Source organism: Haematobia irritans, chromosome 4 (assembly GCF_050003625.1).
Source record: "Haematobia irritans isolate KBUSLIRL chromosome 4, ASM5000362v1, whole genome shotgun sequence".
Classification (NCBI taxonomy): Eukaryota; Metazoa; Arthropoda; class Insecta; order Diptera; family Muscidae; genus Haematobia; species Haematobia irritans.
Window position 1 is genome coordinate 67,732,852 of NC_134400.1, and position 11,902 is coordinate 67,744,753.

General features: G+C 35.3%; 2 long non-coding RNA genes across 2 annotated transcripts; one reads left to right on the forward strand and one right to left on the reverse strand.

Annotated features, from left to right (window-relative positions):
- Window positions 1-4,581: 4,581 nt before the first annotated feature.
- On the reverse strand, window positions 4,582-5,414 carry LOC142236325 (uncharacterized). Its single transcript, XR_012721985.1, has 2 exons — window positions 5,029-5,414; window positions 4,582-4,948 (listed from the first exon to the last, which is right to left on the reverse strand). It is a non-coding gene; the product is annotated as an uncharacterized LOC142236325 (long non-coding RNA).
- Window positions 5,415-7,045: 1,631 nt separating this feature from the next.
- On the forward strand, window positions 7,046-7,409 carry LOC142234070 (uncharacterized). The gene is made up of 2 exons (XR_012721552.1): window positions 7,046-7,151; window positions 7,214-7,409. It is a non-coding gene; the product is annotated as an uncharacterized LOC142234070 (long non-coding RNA).
- Window positions 7,410-11,902: the final 4,493 nt, after the last annotated feature.

Here is an 11,902-nt window from a genome sequence, read left to right on the forward strand (position 1 = left end):
GCATCTTCAACCTTTTTTGTTGGCCTTCCACGTTCTTCATTTCTCACATCACAATCTTTATTTCTGACCGACTATTGGAGAACTCCTACACTTTGAGTTTTTAAGCACCACGTTTAGAACCATATGTGACCATGGATCATGAGAATGCTCATTGTAAACCTCTGAATGAAATGGCTTAAAAGAAGATAAGAGACTGGAATCGACTTTTCTTAAGAATAACTTGCATTATGCCATCACATCTTCAGCCCAAGTTTGTAAGCACAATGTATATTGAAAGTCTATATCAACAGTTAACCAATCTCATTTGCAAGTAAATGAGAATACTGACCCAGCAGCGCAACCTCTGTTTTGGATCTCAAAATGGGTGGATTATATTGGATATTAAACCTTATCCTTTCGGGTTAGTAAAAAGCGTCAGCGAACTTATTAAAACAAATGTTATAGTTTTATTTAATTCGTAGAAAGTGTGAATACAGAATAATCAAGTTGACAAGAAGAAAAAAATTTAGTATATATATTCAAATTATTTTCTCAGAACAAAAATCTATTTCAAAGCTACTATTATAAAAATATTTCTATGTTATAAAGTGCTTTTTAACCAGGTAGTACAAATGTCCTACACCCCTTCTCAATTTATAATATAGAAAGCAAATAAGTCCAATCATGGTTTTGAATTTGTTTAGTTTTACGCGTTGCAGAGGCTTCGTTAACATATCCGCTAGCATTTCATCCGTAGGGCAATATTCGAATTTTATTTCTTTGGTTTGCTTAAGTTCTCGCACAAAATAATATTTAACGTCAATGTGTTTCGTACGTGGATTAATTTTCTCAGCGTCTAATAGTTTAAGGCAGCTTTGATTATCTTCTTTGATAGAAATGTCTTTAACGTCAATTTTAATATCCTGAAAAAGCATTTTTAACCAAATAAGTTCTTGGGCTGCGTCCGCTAATGAAACGAATTCAGCTTCGGTAGAAGATAATGTTACATTTTTCTGTTTACGAGAAGCATAGGATATAGTTGCTCCACCCAGTTGAAAAACATAGCCACTTGTCGATTTTCTACCACTAATTTCTCCAGCAAAATCCGCATCAGCAAATCCAACCAAATTAAAATTGCTACAATTTAGACAGAGCTTCAAATTCTTTGAACCATTTAGGTATCTTAACAAACGTTTTACTTCATTCCAATCCGATTTAGTTGGACATGAAACTTTTCTACTTAGGATTGATGTCGCAACGGTTATATCTGGTCTTGTATTGTTCGATAAGAAGAGTAGCGATCCAATAGCACGTCTATATAAGTCATTCGAATCCATGATTTCCGAATTCTCTACGCTATTCTTTATATACCCAACATCTAAAGGAATTTTTGAAGTTTTAGATGTGTTCATTCCAAATTCATTCAAAATTTTTTCTATATAACGTTGTTGATGAATGACATATTTGTTGTCTATTTTCTCCACTTGAATTCCAAGATATTGCTGTAAAGGACCCAAATTATTAATTTTAAATTTTGATGAAATATGTTGCACTGTAGATTCAATCGCATACTCATTTTTGGCGAATATGAGTATGTCATCGACATAAACCAGTAAGTATATGGTATCACCCAATTCTCCCTTTGTATATAGACAGCAGTCGGCTTCACCCTTCTGAATCCTAAACTTAATAAAAATTCGTTAAGTTTTTGATTCCAGCAACGGGCCGACTGTTTGAGACCATAAATACTTTTATTCAACTTGCACACCAAGTGCTCCTTATTTGGCGTTTTGAATCCTTCTGGTTGTTTTAGATATATTTCATTATCAATATCTCCATTCAGAAAAGCCGTTTTTATGTCTATATGATGGACCAACATATTTTTATATGACGCCACTGACAAAAGTGTTCGAAAAATTGATTGCTTCATTACTGGTGCAAAGACCTCGTCATAATCTTGACCATATTTCTGCGAAAACCCCTTCGCTACTAGTCGGGCTTTGTATTTATAACTTCCATCTTCTAAAGTTTTTAATTTGAAAATCCATTTATTTCCAACCGCTTTTCTACCTTTTGGTAATTCAACCAACTCCCAAACGTTGTTTTCGTACATTGCCTGAATTTCATCTTCCATAGCATTTTGCCAATTTTTACTTTCAGAACATTGAATAGCTTCTTGATAAGTCTTTGGTTCGAATACTGAAGTTACTTTATTAACATACCTTTCCGGTAATTTCCCTTTGGTAGTCCTCGAAGATTGTCTTAACTTTGGCTCCACATCGCAAGAATTCTGGACCGATGTATTTTCTGTTAAGGAACCATTTTCAGCTGTTTTTATTTCCTCGTTTTCTTCAGCAGTATCGTAACTCTCATTTTCATGATTTATTGATGTGTCCATAGCAATGGTTAGTTGGTCAGGTTGGTCAGAATTTGATAACATAAATGGAATAAAATCATCTTCCGAATCCTGGTGGTAAATTTCTTCTAAAAACTTTGCGTCTCTCGAAATAACAATCCTATTCGTTTCTGGATTTAAGATTCGATAAGCCTTCGATTCGTCACAAAATCCTACTAAAATTCCCTTTTTTGATACTTCATCGAATTTTTGTCGAAATTTTTTATTTACGTGATAGAATGCTTTACAGCCAAACATACGAACATGTTCCATTGACGGCTGCTTAGAAAACCAAATTTCATACAGGGTTTTATTCACAGCTTTGGAGGGTAACCGGTTTTGTAAGTAGTTAGAAGTGTTAATAGCTTCAGCCCAGAACTTTAGGTGTAGTCCTGAATCTATTAACATACTTCGCGCCATTTCAACTAAGCTTCTGTTCTTTCGCTCAGCGACACCATTTTGCTCGGGTGTGTGAGGTGCTGTAAATTGATGGAATATACCTTTGTTTTTCATGTACTGATCAAATAATCTACTTTGAAATTCTCCTCCTCTGTCGGTTCTTAGTATTTTAATCCTTTTTCCAAAGAAATTTTCAGTATAGTTCACGAACTCTTTTATTTTTTCAAATGTATCGTCTTTGTTCGCTAAAAAGTACACCATACAATACCTTGAATAATCGTCAATCATTGTTAGGAAATACTTGTTCCCACTCGGTGTAACTTCTTGCATTGGACCGCATACATCGGCATGAATGGTATGCAAAATCTCATTGGACCTATTCAGAGTTGTCTTGGGAAATTCTTGTCTAGACATCTTCCCCTTCAAGCAAGTTTCACAATTGTCTGAGCAATTACATGATTTCAAGTTGACGTTAGCAATTAAATTCTCCTTAATGGCATACTTTATGGCATTTATATCGCGATGACCAAATCTACGATGAAATGTATGTATACATTCCACGACCTTAGAGTGTGCTATATTTGCAATATTGTCTTGTTGTAACACATACAAGTTATTAACAAGTTTTGCTGTTGCTAAAATTCTATTGCCTTTAAGAAGTTCACATTTCTTTTCTTTGAATGTGATATCCAGACCTTTTTGGACTAATTTGGACACCGATATTAAATTACCTTCTAGTTCTGGCACATACAGTACGTCTTTTATGATCAATTTGTTACCAAGCAGTACAAATATCCTTCACCAGAACCTTTGGCGTTTATCTTCTTTCCATTAGCTAAAAATATTTCTCCGCCGACACCGTCATCAAATTTTTGAAAGAATTCGAAATTGCTACTCATATGACAACTTGCTCCAGAGTCTATATACCATGAATCTTGACACAACTTTTCACTCGAGTTTAAACAAAATTGGTTCGAGTTAAAATCTTCTGATGTTTTCTTGGCATTGTATTTGATTTCCTTTTTAATTCTACAGTCTTTTTTAAAATGGCCGGTCTTACCGCAATTAAAGCATTTTACCGCTGTTTTCGTTTTTGATTTCAGAGCCAAATTTGATGGATTTATATTTTGATTAGCCTCATTTCTGCGTTTGAATTCTTGTACTAACTTTTCTTTGACAAGCTCCAAAGTCAAATCTGCATCTGGTCGAACTTCCAGGGCAGTAATAATAGAATTATACTCATCTGGTAGACTTCCCAATAAAAATGCAACCTGAAGATGATTTGCCAACGATTCTCCTAAACCATTTAGTCTATCTACCGTATCTAGCATTTCTGATATATGCGATTCAATATCTTGTCCAGGTCTCAACTGCATTCTGCATAAATTCTTTAATAACATGACCTTGTTCGACAATGTTGGCTTTTCGTGGACTTTCCTCAACGATTCCCAGTACTCTCGTGCCGTTTTTAAATTACGTAGATGTACTAACTAAGAGTCCTCAACCAACAAACCTATAGTAGCACGAGCTTTACCATCCTTAGTCACCCATGCAGCAGGGGCATCAGCAGTTTTTTCAGAGCAGATTATATCCCATAAATCATCTTTTATCAATAAAAGTTCTAGCTTGTATTTCCAGATTTGGTAATTATCTCCATTTAGTTTCTTGATACAGGATTTCACATCTTCCATTTTCGCAAAATTTTCTTTTAAACTCACAATTTTTAATAATTCATTCACTTAGCTGGGCCCATAACCTATTGGATATTAAACCTTATCCTTTCGGGTTAGTAAAAAGCGTCAGCGAACTTATTAAAACAAATGTTATAGTTTTATTTAATTCATAGAAAGTGTGAATACAGAATAATCAAGTTGACAAGAAGAAAAAAATTTAGTATATATATTCAAATTATTTTCTCAGAACAAAAATCTATTTCAAAGCTACTATTATAAAAATATTTCTATGTTATAAAGTGCTTTTTAATCAGGTAGTACAAATGTCCTACAGATTACACTAACTCCGATTTACATGAACATTTGCACATGGAGTAGAAATAGTACTCTTACTATGCATGCCAAATTCGGTTGAAATCCGTTCAGATTTTGATATAGCTCCCATATATAGCTTTCGCTCGATTTACACTCATACATTACACTAAAACATGATTTAGTTTGGCTGAAACAAATAAAAAGATTAACTTAGAGGCTATCGTAACACAATTAAAACAATATTTTATAAATATCTATAGTATTTACCCAAAAATCTGAATATTTATCAAATTGAGGCATAACAGCGTCACAATTTTTTCCTCAATGATATTGTTTATAAAAAATATCGATATCATATCGATTTCTGCTATCGATTTTTTCATTGGTCTGTCAAACAAAAATTGCAGTGTGGTCAATGCGTACGATTTTAATCGAAAAGTCGGACGCGGACATTGTCGTCCGGAATAACTTGTAGTCTGTAAAGCGCATAACATTTGAAGTTTTATAATGTGTACCATTTTACTATGACTGGAGAGACTTTTAATTTTATTCGGATCAGCAGAAAATTTCAGCAAACTACTGACTTTTCTGCAGTATGTCTGCTGTTCCAAAATAACAGATTGTTTCTTGTTTTAGCAAAAGTCCTGCTAAAACCGAAGCATTTTGTTTGCTGAAAAACAGCAGACAGCGTTTGCTATTAACAACAGACTTTTTTCTATGAGTCCGCTATATTCACAGAATTATTTTTTTCTGTAGCCATGTTATCCCAAAATATAGTTCTTTACAACCCATATGAAAAAATAAACTACCAAGGCGACCAATTACAATTGGTCGCAACGGCTACATATCATATCTTACGGCGATGTGATTGTTAATACCATAATAATACCTGATGTAAATGATTTGATACAATGTGGTATCAAAATTAAAAGGTAACGCGAATCAATTTGTTAATACCACACGGTAATGGCCACGTACCGCCATTTGTCTACCAGTGTATCAGGAAAATTTAACGTTTAAATAACGGGGAAATGCTCAGACCAGATTTTATTGTCCACTTCAAATCTATCAACAAAGTTGACGATTTCCATCGACACAGAGCATTAATCTATCACAGAGCTACCATTTCTCTTGGCAAAAGTGAATTTTCCTTCTTCATGTACAGGGGCTCTTCCGTTCAAAATTAGGGCTGTTTTCTTTTAGCACTGGATACCCTTAGCCGTGACGGACTAAAAGAAAACAGAGTACTCGTTTATCCAGGAATATGCAACAGCTGTTCAAAATCAATCACAGAAAAGAAGTGAAATCTTGCATTTTTAATGTATGAAATGCTCCAAATAGTAATAAATATTTACTGCTGCGATTATTTATGACACTGTATCACTTTGAATTTCATGTTTTTCGATAAAATAGTCACAATAAATTGCTATTGTGAATCGAAGAAGCGTCACTTTATCCAAATACAATCTGGCAACATCGGCGCGACTTGCACTGATGAGATGTTCTGGATAGAACACCAGAGCAACGATGTTCTGGATAGCCCATACAAATGTTGCATCCAGTGCAAAAAGAAAACAGCCCTATTGTTACAGAAATCTATATCTTCTTCCATGCGCGTTCGTACACCCAGAAAAAAGTGCCTTCGAAACTAAAGGAAAATTTTTTCATCAATATAGTTTATCCATTTTATTTCCATTAAGGTAAATTTTTGTGAGAAATAATAAAATTTACTCGTTTCAGTAAAAATATCCTAAACTGGAAGCAGTTAGGAATAGTTCATTAACTAGAATAAGGCATGGAATTTTACTCATACTGTTTTCTTCGCTGGGTATAAGAATTTACTACTGAACAAGAAAATTTTATTCACCGATAACAAAGCATTCGTAAAAATAAACAAAATCCGAACTAAAACCAAGTTTCCTCAAAATTAGTAAAATTTCTTATAAAATGATAATTGCGACTTCCTTTATAATAGAAAGTTTTTCATACATACGAGCAACACTTGGCATAGAAAAATATTTTAGTTCATTCGTACTAAGAAGTATGCAATCCTTTCAAAACTTAAGGAAACACACTTGTTAGAATATAGGAAATTTTCCTATATTTCTATTGTCTACCTGTAATCGATACCTGTCATCGTAATCGATGTGTTTGCGCGTGGGTGTAATCGATATGTTTGCGCGTGGGTTGTTTTTTTAGTTGGAATCGCGTTGTTGTGGCATACGGAGAGATTGTTAAAAAATAATATGGTAAAATAATATAATAAATAACAAATAAAACATATAAAATATTTGTTATTTTAAATTAGTGAGAAAAATTTTCTTTTTCTTGAAAATAAATCTATCAATGTTCATTTCATTTGTCTTCATTTTGGAATCTTCAATTATCAGGTAATATTCAGTGACGCTAACCTTTTGTATCAAAAATGGTTTATGATTTTTTATATTTGTAGGTATTGAAATTGTAAAAGGAGGACAAAATCGTTAGGCAGCAACTTATTAAAAGTGAAAAGTACAAGAAGAAGAAAAAGTGCGTTTTACAGTTGATAATATCACATGGAAATTGGAAATAGTGGAATAATAAACTAATATTTCAAGGACAGTCGATACTGTTGATTCTTAATAAATATATTCAATATATATATAAAACTTGTCTTTTATTGAAGATAAAATTGCCTATATAAATAAATAAAATTGTATTTAAAAACGGAGGTAAGCAGTTCTAATTATGAAGTAAAAGTTTTACCACAAATATGTAAGATTTGCCCAAATGAATGAAAAAATTTCAATAAAATCATTCCATATATGAATTCAAATCAGTTAAATTTTTTCATTCTGTAGTATAGTGGTACATAAATATAGGAAAATGTTAACTAATATATGGAATGCATTATACCTAATTTCTACGAAAATCACATCGTTCAAACAAATAAAAATGTCGTTGGCGCTATACGAAGTTCAACTTTCTTCACAATGAGTTCATTTTAACTTAAAGAAGGGGTCACTTTTTTCTGGGTGATAGTTTTGTCGTTTGACTTTCTGTTACTTTGGCTACCCTTAAGTATTTCTGGAGGTAGTGTGAGGTCTCACAAAGAATTGGGTCTACGCTAGTATAGGATACTGTAGTAAGAAATACTTAGTAGAAATCAAATTGAATCCATTACGTTTGCATTAAAAATTCCAACGTTGTCATAGATTTGAAATTTCAATTGTATTGAATAGAAAAATTTATTTTCTGTAAGTTCAATTTCTGTGCTGTGATTATTATCACATTTGAAAAATCTTTAATCAATTCTTTTGAGAATTCTTAAATCAATTTTTATGAGACTCCGTATATAATTCATATGATGAATTAGATTTCGTTGCTGGATGAATTTACAAAAAGGAATTTAGAAAATCGTACAAAAATTATCCTCTCGTCACACGTAATTTGTGGTGCGTTATGTTTTTAACTGGTGCGAGTGTCAAACAAGAGTTTATGTCCTAGGCCTCAAACCGGCTTATTACAGTGTCAAATATTGGACCCCTAAAAATAATGTTACGAATTTGATAATTATAGATATAAGTTTATTTAAATTAGTTTCCGTTAATTTAAAATTTCAAATTGTAACGATAAAATTTCGCTATCACTTGGAATCATCTATTCATTTTCTAGTATTTTCCTGAATTTCTTTTATGTTCTTTTGTTTGCTTACCGAAATGTTAGTTCTTACTCTCTCATAGAATAGCAACCCCTTTGCTTTGTTATTCTGCATTCTCATTTCATCTCATTGTCTATTGTCATTATTGTTGTTGTTGTAGTAATGCGAGCATATATCTATGTGAGTGTGTATGTGTTTGGCAGCCACCAGGTAAACAACTTAATGGTCGTAGATCCTTCTAGCATTGTCTAAGAATGTTCTGGCGTTGCCAGAATATTGAAGTGCTACCAGAATGTTCTCGTATTGCCACACCGTCATATATAAAAGCGTTCGCATGCTGCTAACGAGTCAGTCTTAATTAAAGCGTCAAACGAATAACTTCAGTGTGAACGAATTGTAAAGTGTGAAGTCATAGTAAATAAATTGTAGATTGTCGTTATTTAAAAGAACTGTGTTTTAATTGTCGGGTAATTAAAAACGCCTAAATATAAAAACGTAACAATTGGTGTCGGAAGTGAAATAACGAAAAAAAAATCTACAATGAAGTTTAATGAGCTTCGAGTGGAAGACTTAAAAAAGGAATTGAGCAAACTGGAGCTGCCGACAACAGGCAATAAGGCCCAGCTTCAAAAGCGTCTACTGGAAGAGTTTGAACGGCGTAATATGGACATTGCGACGCATGAGTTTGATTATAAGGAAGACATTGATGAATCAATACTCGTCAATACCAGCAGTGTAGAAACTCCGTCTGTGGCTTCGAGTGTTGTAGATTACACATCAATGCTCAGTGTTTTGAGTAAAATGATGGATGAAAACTCTAGAATTCTAGAAAAATGGAAGAAAATTCTAGAAAACTGGAAGCAAATTCTCTAAAAATGGAAGAAAATTCTAGAAAATTGCTGGAAGAAAACGCTCTAAAAATGCAAGAAAATTCTAGAAAAATGATGGAAGAAAATTCTCTTCTTTTGGTGGAGAAATTTGACGAAAATTCTAGAATTCTTAATGAAAAGTTACAACAACTTTCGGAAGGTATGGAGAAACGCGTAGACCACATTGAAAGTCAAATTGTGGAATTGGATAAGAAATTTGTGGTTCACGATGAAAAATTTCTACACCTTGAGAAAAAAATCTCAGAACTAGAAATGAAAGGTGGCCCAGTGCGCGTAATCGAGGGCCCAAAAATCAAAACTCCTGTTTTTGATGGCTCATCTTCATTTGATGTTTTCAAATTCCAATTTTAGACGGTGGCATCCAGAAACATGTGGAATGACAACGACAGAGCAATTGAACTTCTGTTGGCATTGAAGGGTAATGCTGCCGATGTAATACAAAGTATCCCAACTTCTTCCAGAAATAACTATAAGGAAGTAATAGCTGCGCTACAACGCAAGTACGGTGGAGAACATAAGCAAGACATCTTCAGAATGGAATTAAGAGGAAGAGTCCAGAAATCAAATGAGACTCTACAAGATTTTGCAACAGAAGTTGAGCGGTTGGTGCTATTGGCATACCCAGGAGAGAGTCACCCACTTGTGGACCGCATCAAAATTGAGACCTTTGTGAATGGCATTCGAGACCCAGACATAAAATGTGCAACATATGCGGCACAAAAAGCTACATTTGTGGAAACTGTAACATTTGCCCTTACACAAGAGACAGCGAGGGTACTAGCACGTCCTCAAATTCACAAAGTACGTAAGGTGGAGACCGAGAATGACGAATCAAATTCCGTGATTGATTCAGTGAAAGAAGCCGTTAAGCAGGCAATGCAAGAAATGAAGCAAGAGGCAAATAAATCCCGGATCAAATGCTATTACTGTGATAAGCCGGGACATCTAGCTCGAGAATGCAAGGCACGACGCAAACGGTCAAGGTCCACATCACCATCTCCATTAAACAATAGCCATAAGAAGGTGACCCCACAGTCAAGTGAGTCACCTTTAAACTAAATCGAGCTAGTTCAGCGGGGCAAGAGCTGGCTCCCACAGACGATGGCCCCACCATCTCCATAGCAATAGTTCAACAGAAAAATAACAATTTAACTATTGCGGGTGTTATTAATGGCGACAAGCGTACTTTGACGTTGGATACTGGTGCATCAAAGTCTATCATTAGATCTGATTTAGTAAAAGGAAAAGTTACACCACTGATTGGAGTCAAGCTACGCACGGCTACAGGGGAACCCGCAACCGTATATGGAAAGGTCGCCGTAAAATTAACTATTGCTAACAAATCTGTTACTTATGATTTCATTGTGGCCGATATAGTAGACGAAGTTATAATTGGAGCGGATTTCATGATTGCTTTTGGCCTCAATCTGGATATGAAGCGTCGTGTAATGACATGGTGCGATGCCGAAATAACGGTAAACGTGGGATACGACGAGAATACACCTGTCAGACGTTTGACAACGAGCCAGTCAGAGTCTATACCACCGAACGCCGAAGCAATTATATGGGTTTCTATGAATGGAGATTGTGAAGTCGGCCAATTGTGGGTTGTTGAACCAGCAGAAAACAAAAGCAACAACATCTTGATAGCAAATGCCCTGGTAACAACGAACGAAAAGAGACTAATACTAGTTCGTGTCTTGAACTTGTCTGACAATCATGAGCAAATTGTAAAATTTTCTGATATTGGAAAATGTACACCAGCCGATGCAATAGTCAATTTGGAAGGCAACTCATCAAAGACACATGGAGCAGTGAGAAAACATCTAGAAGCGTATGTTGAAGCTTGGACACGTCATCTATCGCCGTCAGAGAGAAATAAAGCCAAGCAATTGTTGTGGAAAAACGCCTCTGCTTTTGCTTCTGAAAAGGGAAATCAAGGAAGAACATCTGTAGTGAAACATGAAATTAAAACCGCAGAAGAAAGGCCCATAAAACAGGCACCACGAAGTGTTCCCCTGGCAAAAAGAGACGAAGTTCAAAAGCTCATAAAGGAAATGGCGGAGAGTGGTGTGATCGAGCCGTCATCAAGTCCTTGGTGTTCCCCAGTTGTGCTGGTCAAAAAGAAAGATGGAAGTACCCGATTCTGCGTGGACTACAGAAAACTGAATGATGTCACCAAAAAGGACAGTTATCCGCTTCCACGCATTGATGACACGTTGGACACACTAGCCGGAACAACATGGTTTTCTACGCTTGATTTGCAGAGTGGATATTGGCAAGTAGAGATCGCCGAGAAAGACAAGGAAAAGACGGCTTTTGGCGTTAATGGCGGTCTCTGGCAATTCAATGTAATGCCGTTCGGGCTCTGCAACGCTCCGGCTACCTTCGAAAGATTGATGGAGCGGGTACTGAAGGGGTTGCACTGGAAGTCGTGCTTGATATACTTGGACGACATCATAGTGATGGGCAAAACTTTTGACGAGCACCTTAAGAACTTGAAAGACGTTATCCAGCAATTGTCAGCCGCTGGTCTACGCCTTAACGCAAAGAAATGCTCCCTTTTCCAGCGGGAAGTTAAATACCTGGGTCATCATGTGACTGCAGAGGG